The sequence below is a fragment of the Rhinopithecus roxellana genome, chromosome 1 (assembly GCF_007565055.1).
Source record: "Rhinopithecus roxellana isolate Shanxi Qingling chromosome 1, ASM756505v1, whole genome shotgun sequence".
In the NCBI taxonomy this organism is placed as follows: domain Eukaryota; kingdom Metazoa; phylum Chordata; class Mammalia; order Primates; family Cercopithecidae; genus Rhinopithecus; species Rhinopithecus roxellana.
The window spans coordinates 203,091,304-203,102,870 of record NC_044549.1 but is presented as its reverse complement, the minus strand read 5'-3'; the positions used below and the strand labels follow the sequence as shown (position 1 = coordinate 203,102,870).

General features: G+C 47.0%; 1 non-coding gene across 1 annotated transcript; it reads left to right on the top strand.

The window, feature by feature from the left end:
- Positions 1-10,364: 10,364 nt before the first annotated feature.
- On the top strand, positions 10,365-10,467 carry LOC115892066. The gene has a single exon (XR_004051963.1). It is a non-coding gene; the product is annotated as a U6 spliceosomal RNA (small nuclear RNA).
- The last annotated feature ends 1,100 nt before the right edge of the window (positions 10,468-11,567 follow it).

The window sequence follows — 11,567 nt, the reverse complement described above, 5'->3', positions numbered from 1 at the left end:
GTATTGTGGGGGAGTTGAGTCTATTGTGGGAGAGTTGAGTGTGTATTGTGGGGGAGTTGAGTCTGTATTGTGGGAGAGTTGAGTCTTTATTGTGGGAGAGTTGAGCGTGTATTGTGGGAGAGTTGAGTGTGTATTGTAGGGGAGTTGAGTGTGTATTGTGGGGGAGTTGAGTCTATTGTAGGAGAGTTGAGTCTATTGTGGGAGAGTTGAGCGTGTATTGTGGGGGAGTTGAGTCTGTATTGTGGGAGAGTTGAGTGTATTGTGGGAGAGTTGAGTCTGTATTGCGGGAGAGTTGAGTCTATTGTGGGAGAGTTGAGTGTGTATTGTAGGGGAGTTGAGTGTGTATTGTGGGGGAGTTGAGTCTATTGTAGGAGAGTTGAGTCTATTGTAGGAGAGTTGAGCGTGTATTGTTGGGGAGTTGAGTCTGTATTGTGGGAGAGTTGAGTCTATTGTGGGAGAGTTGAGTCTGTATTGTGGGAGAGTTGAGTCTATTGTGGGAGAGTTGAGTGTGTATTTTGGGAGAGTTGAGGGTGTATTTTGGGAGAGTTGAGTCTGTATTGTGGGAGAGTTGAGTCTGTATTGTGGGAGAGTTGAGAGTGTATTGTGGGAGAGTTGAGTCTATTGTGGGAGAGTTGAGTCTGTATTGTGGGAGAATTGAGTCTATTGTGGGAGAGTTGAGTCTGTATTGTGGGGGAGTTGAGTGTGTATTTTGGGAGAGTTGAGTGTGTATTGTGGGAGAGTTGAGTGTGTATTGTGGGGGAGTTGAGTCTATTGTGGGAGAGTTGAGTCTGTATTGTGGGGGAGTTGAGTCTATTGTGGGAGAGTTGAGTGTGTATTGTGGGAGAGTTGAGTGTGTATTGTGGGGGAGTTGTGTCTGTATTGTGGGAGAGTTGAGTCTATTGTGGGAGAGTTGAGTGTGTATTTTGGGAGAGTTGAGTGTGTATTGTGGGAGAGGAGTCTATTTTGGGAGAGTTGAGTCTATTGTGGGAGAGTTGAGTGTGTATTGTGTGGGAGTTGAGTGTGTATTTTGGGAGAGTTGAATGTGTATTGTGGGAGAGTTAAGTGTGTATTATGGGGGAGTTGAGTGTGTATTGTAGGGGAGTTGAGTGTGTATTGTGGGAGAGTTGAGTGTGTATTGTGGGGGAGTTGAGTGTGTATTGTAGGGGAGTTGAGTGTGTATTGTGGGAGATTTGAGTCTATTGTGGGAGAGTTGAGTGTGTATTGTGGGAGAGTTGAGTGCATATTGTGGGGGAGTTGAGTGTGTATTGTGGGGGAGTTGAGTCTGTATTGTGGAAGAGTTGAGTCTATGGTGGGAGAGTTGAGTGTGTATTGTGGGAGAGTTGAGTCTTTATTGTGGGAGATTTGAGTGTGTATTGTGGGAGAGTTGAGTGTTTTTTTTGGGAGAGTTGAGTCTCTATTGTGGGAGAGGTGAGCCTGTATTGTATTTTTACCCATTTCTTCTTCCTGTGTAAAGATCATCATAAACAATCATAGCTTTAAATTTTCAGTGTGATTTTTTTCTAGAATATTTTGCCTGGTTTTGGCAGGATTTGTAACATGGACCCTGAGTTCAACGTGAGTTTGGGGCAACCTTGACTTTTGTGGTGTCAGGCTGCTACAATTAGGCTTCATCCCTACAGCTTGAATTCCGAAGTCTCTCTCTCAGGGAGAGATCATAAATTGAGTCTGCCTGTCCATACTTTCTTTTTTCTTTTGTTTTGTTTTCTTTTTCTTTTTTTTTTTTTTTTTTTTTTTTTTTTTTTTTTTTTTTTTTTTTTTTTTTTTTGAGGTGGAGTCTCGCTCTGTCGCCCGGACTGGAGTGCAGTGGCCAGATCTCAGCTCACTGCAAACTCCGCCTCCCGGGTTTACGCCATTCTCCTGCCTCAGCCTCCCGAGTAGCTGGGACTACAGGCGCCCGCCACCTCGCCCGGCTAGTTTTTGTATTTTTAGTAGAGACGGGGTTTCACCATGTTAGCCAGGATGGTCTCGATCTCCTGACCTCGTGATCCGCCCGTCTCGGCCTCCCAAAGTGCTGGGATTACAGGCTTGAGCCACCGCGCCCGGCCTGTTTTCTTTTTCTTTTCTTTTTTTTTTTTTTGAGACAGACTGTTGCTCTGTCTCCCAGGCTGGAGTGCAGTGGCGCCATCTCGGCTCACTGCAACCTCCACCTCTTGGGTTCAAGTAATTCTCCTGCCTCAACCTCCCAAGTAGCTGGGACTACAGGTGCCTGCCACCACCAGGCCCAGCTAATTTTTGTATTTTTAGTAGAGATGGGATTTAACCCTCTTCGCCAGGCTGGTCTTGAACACCTGACGTCAGGTGAGCCACCTGCCTCGGCCTCCCAAATTGCTGGGATTACAGGTGTGAGCCACCGCACCTGGCCCCTGTCCATACTTCTCATCATTGCTTTCCATGTCTTAAGGCTCATGAAATGTTCAGGTGTGTCTTTTTACATCAGGTCAGACTGACTCACCACGGACTTCTTGAGTTGCAGGATGAGGAGGAGAGCGCTGTTCATGCTGGTTATAACTGGGCATATTGATCAGGGTCTGGTGGAGAAAACAGAAACAACGATAAGGATTTCAGCAGAGGGTATTCAGTAGAGGGAATTGGTTACACAGGTTTTGGAGGAAAGGAGAACGCTGAGATCACCTAAGGGCGGTAAGTGGAGGAAGTGGCTCCCACTTCAAAGGTGGGAAACAAAAGGAAGGGTTTCCATGACTAGAAGGTAGGAGTTGAGGGCTGGGGTAAGTGGACCCTGCAGACCCTGAAGAAGTGTGCAGACCTCTGAGGAGGTACCTCCCAGCTGCTGCTGCTACCTCTGAAAGGTCCCAGTGAGTCTCCTTCTAGAAGAGCTGGAAGAATTTGGAGGCTGGAGTCAACTGGCACTGCTGGGCAACATGGACAAGAGGAACAAAGAAGAAAGAAGCCTCCTTGGCTGGGCGCGGTGGCTCACGCCTGTAATCCCAACACGTTGGGAGGCCGAGGGGGGCAGGTCGCTAGATCAGCAGTTCAAGACCAGCCTGGCCAACATGGTGAAACCCCATCTCTACTAAAAATACAATAAATTAGCCAGTGCAGTGGCACGCGCCTGTAGTCCCAGCTATTCAAGAGGCTGAGGCAGGAGAATCGCTTGAACCCGGGAGGTGGAGCTTGCAGTGAGCCGAGACCAGGCCACCGCACTCCAGTCTGGGTAACACAACAAGACTCTGTCTCAAAAAAAAAAAAAAAAAAAAGAAGCCGCCTTTGCCCTTCCTCCTTCCTGGGACCGCTTATTGATAGAACTTTACAGGAAGCCAACTGGCAAAGGAGTCTGGGCAAAAGGTTTTCATATCAGCAGAGTTTGGAATGGCAGGTTTGCTGCTCCAAGACAAGAGAGGGAAAGAAAACACACCAGAGATGTTTCCCTTTAATAGATTCTGGACTAAGGTGTCTTGAAATGTCTAAGGCAAAATCCTATAATGCTCCTATCTAGACAAGATGGATTAGTATGTGTGGAAAAATGATGCTTATTCACAAATTCCCAGGAGAGGTTAAGCCTCATTAAGGATCTATAGGAGAAAACTGGAGAACCTTTATTTTTATTTATTTTATTTTATGTTTTTGAGATGGAGTCTCGCTCTGTCACCCAGGCTGGAGTGCAACGGCGCGATCTCGGCTCACTGCAAGCTCCGCCTCCTGGGTTCCAGCGATTCTCCTGCCTCAGCCTCCTGAGTAGCTGGCATTCCAGGAGTCTGCCACCATGCCAAAGTAATTTTTGTATTTTTGGTAGAGATGGGGTTTCACCATGTTGACCAGGATGGTCTTGATTTATTGACCTCGTGATCTGCCTGTCTCGGCCTCCCAAAGTGCTGGGATTACAGGCGTGCGCCACTGCGCCCAGCAAATTACCTCCTTTTAATAGATCAGGCTGGGCACAGTGGCTCATGCCTGTAATCCCAGCACTTTGGGAGGCCGAGGTGGGTGGATCACCTAAGGTAAGGAGTTTAAGACCAACCTGGCCAACATGGTGAAACCCCATGTCTACTAAAAATACAAAAATTAGCCAGGCATGGTGGTGGGCACCTGTAGTCCAAGCTACTTGGGAGGCTGAGGCGGGAGAATCTCTTGAACCCAGGAGGTGGAGGTTGCAGTGAACCAACATTGCAGTCCAGCCTGGGCAACAGAGCAAGACTCTGTCTCAAAAAAAAGAAAAGGAAGGCATTGGAATAATTAAAAATAGACCATAATGAAGTAACTCTCCTGAGTAAACCTACATTACAACAAATCAAGAGAGAAGTTGTGTAACAATTCTAGCAGGAGGCACTGACATGATACTCAATCAACTTGGTTTTAACATGCGAGAGAACCTTTCCACCCACAGAGAGCTCCAGGTGCTGGAATTGGTACAACACTCTTATCAGTTTATTGACTGGAAAACAGTGCTTAAAAATCTCAGAATCTCAAGAATCTCCCAGCACTTTGGGAGGCCAATGTGGTAGGACTGCTTGAGGCAAGGAGTTGGAGAAGAGTCTGGGCAACGTGGAAAAGAATCTTATAAACAAAAAGTGAATGGATTCCTTCTATTGGCAAATGCTTAGAAAACTTATTTTAAATCTTTTATTTGGGTAAAGCTAAAAATGACATGAATTTAACTAGTTTGATTTTAGAAGAATTTAACTTTTTAAACGAATAGTACTTTTTATTTGTTTTTTACTTGCCACACGTTGGGCGCAAACTAGTAGTACTTTTTAAAGCATGATCTTAAAAACAAATGTTCCTTTGGGGCTGGGAAGAATAGGTCACAGTCTGAGAACAGATGAAAGCTAATTATCTCAGACTTAGGTCTTTAGAGGAGGAAGTGGCAATTTTAATGTTACGTAATAGCAAAAGCCTTAAGTTTCTACGGCAACCAAAAGGGTTCTGAACTGACCACTCCTCTTTTCTTTGGCTTTAAAAAATCATTTGTGGCCAGGCCCGTGGCTCACGGCTGTAATCCCAGCACTTTGGGAAGCTGAGGCGGGCAGAACACCTGAGGTCAGGAGTTTGAGACCAGCCTGGCCAACATGGAGAAACCCCGTCTCTACTAAAAATACAAAATTAGCTGGGCATGGTGGCAACCATGCCTGTAATCCCAGCTACTCGGGAGGCTGAGGCAGGAGAATTGCTTGAACCCGGGCGGCAGAGATTGCAGTGAGCCGAGATCGTACCACTGCACTCCAGCCTGGGTGACAGACCAAAACCTCCATTTTGAAAAAAAAAAAAAAGAGAAGAAAGTGAAAACATTTATTATGACTGAGTTTGAGGTTAGGCTTTTTTTTTCCCCAGTGTTCTGAGCCATTTGTAATTATTTGAGCTCTTTTCCTATTTTTCTATTGGTTTGTTGGTCATTTTCTTCTCAATTTCTAGATTTTTTTTTTTTTCACAGGATGTTGCTGTTGCCAGGCTGGAGTGCAGTGGCGTGATCATAGCTCATTGCAACCTTGAACCCCTGGGCTCAAGTGATCCTTCTATGTCAGCCTCCCTATTAGCTAGGACTACACGTGTGAGCAACAATAACTGGCTGAATTTTTTTTTTTTTTTTTTTGGTGGGGTGGGTGGTAGAGACAGGGTCTCACTATGTTGCCCAGACTATTCTCCAACTCCTTGCCTCAAGCAGTCCTAGCACACTGGCCTCCCAAAGTGCTGGAATTATGAGGGTGAGCTGCTGCACCCGGCCTTCGGTGGTCTGTATATTAGGAAGATTGACCCTTTCTATATAATGAGTTACAGAAACATTTCCAAATGCAAATCAGAGTTCCCACACTCCTAGGAAAAGACAGATTGTTCTACAGCCAACAAGTAACTAGAACAGGTTATAAATCTATCAAATCAGTCAGGGACAACTTGGTTCATTGAATACACCTCAAAATCAACAGTCATTGACAGCCTCATATTTTGAAAGTCAGTGTGTGGATGGGCACAGTGGCTGTAATCCCAGCACTTTGGGAGGCCCAGGTGGGTGGATCTCCCAGGTCGGGAGTTCAAGACCAGCCTGACCAACATGGAGAAATCCCATCTCCACTAAAATACAAAACTAGCTGGCGTGGTGGCATGCACCTAAAATCCCAGCTACTTGGGGGGCTGAGGCAGGAGAATCACTTGAACCTGGGAGGTGGAGGTTGCAGTGAGCCGAGATCACGCCATTGCACTCCAGCCTGGGCGACAAGAGTGAAACGCCATCTCAAAAAAAAAAAAAAAGGAAAAGAAAAGAAAGTCATCTCATATCAGTTATTTCAAACCAGAAAATGCAGTTCTTTTCTTTTCTTTTTTTTTTTTTTTTTTTTTGAGATGCAGTCTCACTCTGTCCCCCAGGCTGGAGTGCAGTGGCACGATCTTGACTCACTGCAACCTCTTCCTCCTGGGTTCAAGTGATTCTCCTCCCTCAGCCTCCCAAGTAGCTGGGACTACAGGTGTGTGCCACCATGCCTAGCTAATGTTTATATTTTTAGTAGAGATGGGGTTTCACCGCCAGGCTGGTCTTGAACTCCTGGCCTCAGGTGATCTGCCTGCCTTGGCCTCCCAAAATGCTGGGATTACAGACTTGATTGAGCCACCACGCCCAACCATCAAGGAAGTTCTTGCTTGAGAGCGCTAGCTTTCCCAGTCTCCGTTGACAGAAAGCAGGACAGTGGCTAATGAGATTTGCAGAGAGACAGTAGAGACACCTCTTTGGATTCCTTTGGTTTACCTTTTTCTTATGGCAGCCACTGCTATAGCAACCAGTTCTTTCTTCCAGATTTTTTTTAGAGGAAAAGTGTCTCTCTGTTGCCCAGGCTGGAGTGCCATGACGTGATCACGTCTCACTGCAACCTCAAACTCCTGGCTCAAATGATCCTCCCACCTCAGCCTCCTAAGTGGCTGAGACCACAGCCATGCACTACCATGGCCAGCTAATTTAAAAAACAAAATTTATAGAGACAAGATCTCCCTGTATTGGTCGGTCGCGGTGGCTCATGCCTGTAATCCCAGCCCTTTGGGAGGCCAAGGCGGGTGGATTGCCTGAGCTCAGGATTTCAAAACCACCCTGGGCAACATGATGAAACCCCATCTTTACTAAAATACAAAAAAATTAGCCGGGCGTGGCAGCAAGAGCCTGTAACTCCAGCTACTTGGGAGGTGGAGGTGGGAGAATCACTTGAGCCTGAGAGGCGGAGCTTGCAGTGAGCCGAGATCATGCCACTGCACTCCAGCTTGGGCAACAGAGTGAGACTCCATCTCAAAAAAAAAAAAAAATCTCCGCATATTGCTAAGGGTGATTTCAAACCCGTTGGGCTCAAGCAGTCCTCCTGCCTCAGCCTCCCGAAGTGCTGGGATTACAGGCAGGAGCCACTGGGCCCGGTCTATAGCACTCAGTTCTCACTGGGCTCCGAACAGCTTCTTGTGGTTACCACCACATAGCACCTGACCTCAAGCCTGTGCCATGTGTCAGGTCTGGGATGATTTTACTACTAACAAGCTAGTAAGTTAGCCTATTACTGCTTCATGAATGTTGGCAGAAGACAATCAATTCCTAGTATGAGAGAAAGGACTTTATTACTCATGGCACAGCAAGCAGCAAGAATATCATGTTTGTGTCAGTTCTCCTTGCCAAGGAGTACAGACGAGGGAGCCACAGTACTTCATAAAGGAAACTCATTCTTGGATAGCTACAATAATCTTTTGGGGAGGCATTTTGAAGGAAGCTGAGGTTCTGTGTGAGCAAATGAGGGGTGAGCTGCCAGCAAAGTTGTGGGTAAGTGCTAATGTGACCTTATTTGCACCCCTAGGCTGATAAGAACTGGAACACTCAAGTTACACTTTTAAATGCCTGTAGGTATTGTACGAGGACATGGCAAGGACAGGATCCTAGAAACAGATGGACATGGATTCAAATTCTGCTTCTATTTTTTGTTTTGTTTGTTTTTTGAGATGCAGTCTCGCTCTGTCACCCAGGCTGGAGTGCAATGGCACAATCTCAGCTCACTGCGACCTCCACCTCCCGGGTTCGGGCAATTCTCCTGCCTCAGCCTCAGTATCTGGGATTACAGACGTGAGCCACTGCGCCTGGCCAAATTCTGCTTCTAGCTGTGTAGCCCTAACCTCTCTGAATGTTTCCTAAACTATAAAATAGAAGTTATTTCTCATAAAATTGTTAAAAAGATTCAATGACATCGCATATGCATGATAGGATAAGTTTTAAAAATATTAACCAATATTTTACCCTATCCTTGGATGGCGTGATCCTTCCCTCATTTAGTCATCTGGGCCATTCTCCATTTCTTCCTTCAGGAAAGGGTTCACCTGGGAGAAAAAGAAGTTAGTTTCATGCTTTTGCACTTCAAAAATCTACCTTTCAGAGAGAAACAGAACGAACTCAACACAAGAAAATAGATTTGTAAGTATACCTGATGTTGGCTGGGCGTGGTGGCTCATATCTGTCATCCCAGCAATGTGGGAGGCCAAGGCGGGCAGATCACGAGGTCAGGAGTTCAAGACCAGCCTGGCCAACGTGGTGAAACTCTGTCTCTGCTGAAAGTACGAATAATTAGTCGGGCATGGTGGCAGGTGCCTATAATCCCAGCTACTCAGGAGGGTGGGGCAGGAGAATCGCTTGAACTCAGGAGGCAGAGGTTGTGGTGAGCCGAGATCACGCCATTGCATTCTAGCCTGGGCAACAAGAGCAAAACTGCTTCTCAAAAAAAAAAAAAAAAGAAGCTGGGCGCGGTGGCTCACGCCTGTAATCCCAGCACTTTAGGAAGCTGAGGCGGGTGGATCACAAGGTCAGGAGATGGAGACCATCCTCGCTAACATGGAGAAACCCCGTCTCTACTAAAAATACAAAAAAAATTAGCTGGGCGTGGTAGTGGGCGCCTGTAGTCCCAGCTACTCGGGAGGCTGAGGCAGGAGAATGGCGTGAATCCAGGAGGCGGAGCTTGCAGTAAGCCGAGATCACGCCACTGCCCTCCAGCCTGGGGGACAGAGCGAAACTCCGTCTCCAAAAAAAAAAAAAAGAATACCTGATGTTGAGTGAGACAGGGTTCCCTGACCTCAAACCAAACAAAGACTTCCTGGGTCGGAAGAGGTGGTGAAGAAGCATTACAAGTTCATGGCCAGGCCCGGTGGCTCACACCTGTAATCCCAGCACTTTGGGAAGTTGAGGCAGGCTGATCACCTGAGGTCAGGAGTTCAAGACCAGCCTGACCAATATGGTGAAACCCCATCTCTACTAAAAATACAAAAATTAGCCAGGCGTGGTGGCAGGCACCTGTAATCCCAGCTACTCAGGAGGCTGAGGCAAAAGGATCACTTAAACCTGGGAGGCAGAGTTTGCAGTGAGCCGAGATTGTACCACTGCACTCCATCCTGGGTGACAGAGTGAGACTCCATCTCAAAAAAAAGAAGCATTACAAGTTCAGGTGCAGTGTGAGCTCCTAGAGAACGACAACTTGAGCCCCAGACCCCTGCAAGCTCCAAAACAACAGAGCAAGGGGGACAGCCTTAGATAAACTCCGAGTTTTCCTTGCCCCAACTTTTCCTGTATGATCAAGGGTGACACAGACCGGTAGGCCAGACACCTTTAGGCATGAAGGCACCCTACAGATGAGAATGAGGGAGAACACTGCCCCTTGTCTTGGAGGGGGCGAAGCAGCCCAGAGACCATGAGGATAATTCAAGGATCATTGTGTGGGTAGATGACAAAGCTCACGTGCCTCCCGAGGCAGGATGTGTGTGTGCTAGAGTAAGTCCCCTTAGAATGTAGGCATCACTTAGTGCTTGAGCAAACCAATTTAACTGAAACTAGATTTTGCTACTGCAGATGAAGGAGGCTAACAATAAAAATAACCTTGAATTATAGGATAGTAAAGCTACTGTACAACTATTTCTGGCTCAAGGTTAGTATCAGTTATTTGTGGAGTTCGTCCAGGATGTCTTGGAATTCCAGGGGTCCCATATCTATTTGATATGACTCAAAAAAACAAATAGAAAAACAAAAAAAACTAACCCTAGATTAGAATTAGAACTGAGAGCCAGGCACGGTGGTTCACACCTGTAATCCCAGCATTTTGGGAGGCTGAGGCGGGAGGATCACTTGAGGTCAGGAGTTTGAGACCAGCCTGGCCAACATGGTGAAACCCCGTCTCTACTAAAAATACAAAAATTAGCAGGGTGTGGTGGCACTCACCTGTAATCCCAGCTACTTGGGAGGCTGAGGCAGGAGAATCCCTTGAACTCAGGAGGCAGAGTTTGCAGTGAGCTGTGAGATTGCACCACTGCACTCCAGCGTGGGTGATAGAGCAAGACTCTGTCTCAGAAAAAAAAAAAAAAAAAAAAAAAAAAAAAAAAAAAAAGAATGGTGGCCATGCTTGCTTCAGCAGCACGTATACTAAAACGGGAACAATACAAATAAGATTAGCATGGCCCTTGCTCAAGGATGACACTAAAATTCGTAAAGTGTCCCATAAAGTTTTAAGATTTTTAATTCTTTTTTTAAAAAAGAAAAGAGGCCGGGTGCAGTGGCTCACACCTGTAATCCAGCACTTTGGAAGGCTGAGGTGGGCAAATCACTTAAGGTCAGGAGTTCAAGACCAGCCTGGCCAACACGGAGAAACGCCGTCTCTACTAAAAATACAAAAATTAGCCGGGCATGGTGGTGCGTGCCTGTAATCCCAGCTACTCGGGAGGCTTAGGTGCAAGAATGACTTGAACCTGGGAGGCAGAGGTTGCATTGAGCTGAGTTTGCACCACTGCACTCCAGCCCGGGTAACAGTGTCAGACTCTGACTCAAAAAAAAACCAAATAGGCCGGGCGCGGTGGCTCAAGCCTGTAATCCCAGCACTTTGGAAGGCCGAGACGGGCGGATCACGAGGTCAGGAGATCAAAACTATCCTGGCTAACGAGGTGAAACCCCGTCTCTACTAAAAAATACAAAAAAAAACTAGCCGGGCGAGGTGGCGGGCGCCTGTAGTCCCAGCTACTCGGGAGGCTGAGGCAGGAGAACGGCGTAAACCCGGGAGGCGGAGCTTGCAGTGAGCTGAAATCTGGCCACTGCACTCCAGCCCGGGCGACAGAGCGAGACTCCGTCTCAAAACAAACAAACAAACAAACAAACAAACAGCTTTTTTTTTCTCTTGGAGCCGGGCGCAGTGGCTCAAGCCTGTAATCCCAGCACTTTGGGAGGCCGAGGCGGGTGGATCACGAGGTCAGCAGATCGAGACCATCCTGGCTAACATGGTGAAACCCCGTCTCTACTAAAAGTACAAAAAATTAGCTGGGTGTAGTGGCGGGCGCCTGTAGTCCCAGCTACTCGGGAGGCTGAGGAAGGAGAATCGCTTGAACCTGGGAGGCGGAGCTTGCAGTGAGCAGAGTGCACCACTGCACTCCAGCCTGGGCAACAGAGCTAGACTCCGTCTCAAAAAAAAAAAAAAAAAAAAAAAAAAAAAGCTGGCCGTGGTGGCTCACACCTGTAATTTCAGCACTTTGGGAGGCTAAGGTGGGAGGATTGCTTGAGCCCAGGAGTTTGAGACCAGCCTGGGCTACATAAGGAGACCCTGTCTCTATTGATGTTA